Below are 3,423 nucleotides of genomic sequence, written 5' to 3' on the forward strand. Positions count from 1 at the left end.
GGAGTCACTACCTGCTGGTTCTGTGACGTAAGCATGTTCCCAATCTTCTATAAGCCTCAGTGTCCTCATCTGTGAACTGGGGATGACACACGCTTCATTTTGGGGTGGGGTCAGCTTTATTTAGGTATAATTTACATACAGTAAACTTTCACCAATTTTAAGTGTTCCCAATTAAGTGATGTTTAGAAATCAGGTATGTTGTTGTATAACTACCACCACCGTAAAGATACTAAACTTTTACATCACCCTCAAAAATGTCCTTATGTCCCTTGCAGTCAATCCCCTTCTCCCACTCCTGGCCCTGAGCAACCAATGGTCTGCTTTCCGTTACCATCATCTTGCCATCTCTAGAATTTGATACACATGGAACCATGCTGTTATAATCTTTATGCCAACCTTTTTTTTTTTTTTAACTTTGCATGATGCTTTTGAAATTCACCTACGTTGGCCGGGCACGGTGGCTCAAGCCTGTAATCCCAGCACTTTGGGAGGCCGAGACGGGCGGATCACGAGGTCAGGAGATCGAGACCATCCTGGCTAACATGGTGAAACCCCGTCTCTACTAAAAAAATACAAAAAAACTAGCCGGGCGAGGTGGCAGGCGCCTGTAGTCCCAGCTACTCGGGAGGCTGAGGCAGGAGAATGGCGTGAATCCGGGAGGCGGAGCTTGCAGTGAGCTGAGATCCGGCCACTGCACTCCAGCCCCGGCGACAGAGTGAGACTCCATCTCAAAAAAAAAAAAAAAAAAAAAAAAAAAAAAAAAAAAAAAAAGAAATTCACCTATGTTGTTGCTATTATTAAGAATTCCTTTCTTTTTTGCTGAGTAGTTTTCTATTTTGTGAATATCCTACAATGTAGGTTTTTCTATTCACCCATTGGTGGACATTTACATTGGTGTCAGTTTTTACCTACTATAAATAAAACTACTCTGAGTATTGGTGCATAAGTCTTTGGGCAGACAAATATTTTCATTTCTTTTGGATAAATACCTGGGAGTCAAAGTGCGGGGCATATGGCAACCTTTATTTTAAAAACTACCGATCTGTTTCTCAAAATGGCTACACCATTTTACATTCTTACTAGCACAGCCGGAGAGTGCCAGTTCTCCAGATCCTCACCAACATTTGATATTATGTGTCTTCTAAAATTGTAGCTATTCTAGTGACTGTACAGTGGTAATTTATTGTAGTTTTAATTTTCACATTTTTCTGATAACACGTGTTATGTAGGTAGCGGCAGTTCATATATCTTCTTTGGTGTGATGTCTGTTCAAAAAGTTTGCCAATTTTTTTAACCTAAATTGAGTGGTTTATTTTCTTAATATTTTTGAGTGGTAAAAATTTATTATATATGATTGATCCTTGAACCACGTGTGGGTTAGGGGCACCAACACGCCCCTGACTCCTGCAGTTGAAAATCCACATATAAATTTTGACTCCCCCAAAACTTAACTAATAGCCTATTGTTAACTGGAAGCCTTACCACTAACATAAACAATTGATTTATGCATATTTTGTATGTTATACATATTATATACTGTATTCTTACAATAAAGCTAGCTAGAGAAAAGAAAGTTATTAAGAAAATCATAAAGAAGATAAAATACATTTACAGTACTGTACCGTATTTATCGATACTGTAAGTTTCTATTGTCTGTTTACAAGATGAATCCTCTGTCTAAAATGGCAACTGCAGCTACTACAAGCCTCAATCTGTGGTACATCAAGAAACTCAACCTTTTCCTGTACTGACATTACTTTTCTTGCTTCTTGGGAGCACTTCCAGCGTCACTGGTGGCACTTCATCCTGGTCCCATGGTGTTCAAGGATTACAGTATTATAATGAACACAATGAAAAATACCTGAGAACCAACAAAGGTCACTGTTTATTTGGATGTGCAGCTTACTGGAGAGACGAACTGCCCACATGGGGACGAATAGCTTACGTGGCACGTTAAGTGGATATTCTTAAAATGTAAGCTTCACCACAATAACAACAGGAGGTACCTATGAAGTTATTACAGTACCACAGGATGTACTATGGTTAATTTATGCAGTTCTGATTTAATACTCCATCTTTATGTTTGTTTCCATTTCTTTTGACTGTAAATGGTACCGTGTACAGTCGGCATTTGTGTGTGTGTAAGTTTTGTTAACTTTTAACTTTATATGAAAGATTTGTGTGTATTTTATGGTAGTCAATGATAAAATAGACTAGTATCTACATACATTTTATGCATTCATGGCATGCCTAACTTTTTCTTAATTTTAACATTTCTAGGCTACACAGTTCATCTTTGAATTTTTTCAAATTATTGCAAATCTACAAAAAGTTTTCAACGTACGTATTGAAAAATATCCACTTAGTGTTACAGCTCTTTTAGAATTTGTCTAGCAGCTTTTCCAGTATTCACCGGAAAGTCCCTAAAAAAATGAAAGAAAGGGGAGGGATTGCATTGGGGAGTTATACATGATATAAATGATGAATTGATGGGTGCTGACGAGTTGATGGGTGCAGCACACCAACATGGCATAAGTATACATATGTAACAAACCTGCACGTTATGCACATGTACCCTAGAACTTAAAATATAATAAAAAATAAATAAAATAAAAAAAAACAAAACCAAACAAAAAAAAATGAAGAAGGAAGGATGAAGGAAAGAAGGAAGAAGGAAGGAAGGACAGGAAGGGAGAGATAGAGAGAGAGGAAGGAAAAAAGAAGAAAAAAGAAAGAAGAAGAAAGAAAGAAAGGAAGAAAGAAAGAAAGAAGAAACTCACCGACCATAACCCCCCCCCCACCACCTCACCGATAACAGACAGCACACACCCACACCCGACACCATCCCCTGCAAAGCCCAGCTAAAACTACATATGAAGGACAGGACAGAAGGAAGAAAAAAGAAAGAAAGAAAGAAAGAAAGAAAGAGAAAAAGAACGATCCTCCACCCTCAGCCTCCCAAGTAACTAGGCTTACAGGTATGAGCTGCCATATTTGGCAAACTTTTTTAAAAAAGTTTTTAAAAATACTTTTTAAAATTAACTTTCTCTCTGCATTTCATTTTATATAATTTCTATTGTTTTGTCTTTTTTCTATTCTTTTGTCTCCTTTTTGTAGAGATGGGGTCTTGCTGTGTTACCCAGGCTGATCTCAAACTCCTGGCCTCAAGTGATCCTCCTTCCTTAGACTCCCAAGGGGTTGGGATTACAGGCATGAGCCACCCTGCTTGGCCTCTTTCCATTTTTAAACAGTGTCTTTTGAAGAACTAAAGTTGTTAATTTTGATGAAGTCCAATTTACTAATTTTTTCTTTTGTACTTCAGGCTTCTTATGTTCGATTTGAGAAATCTTTCCCAAACCTAAGTCACAGAGATTTTCTTGTGTTCTCTTCTGAAAGCTGTATAATGTTATGTCTTACCCTTAG

The 3,423-nt window shown here is 37.7% G+C and overlaps 1 non-coding gene across 1 annotated transcript; it reads left to right on the forward strand.

Annotated features, from left to right (window-relative positions):
- The first annotated feature begins 2,363 nt into the window (after nt 1-2,363).
- Nucleotides 2,364-2,425, forward strand: LOC115899788. Its single transcript, XR_004059392.1, has one exon. It is a non-coding gene; the product is annotated as a U7 small nuclear RNA (small nuclear RNA).
- The last annotated feature ends 998 nt before the right edge of the window (nt 2,426-3,423 follow it).

The sequence above is a fragment of the Rhinopithecus roxellana genome, chromosome 9 (assembly GCF_007565055.1).
Source record: "Rhinopithecus roxellana isolate Shanxi Qingling chromosome 9, ASM756505v1, whole genome shotgun sequence".
NCBI classification, from domain to species: Eukaryota; Metazoa; Chordata; class Mammalia; order Primates; family Cercopithecidae; genus Rhinopithecus; species Rhinopithecus roxellana.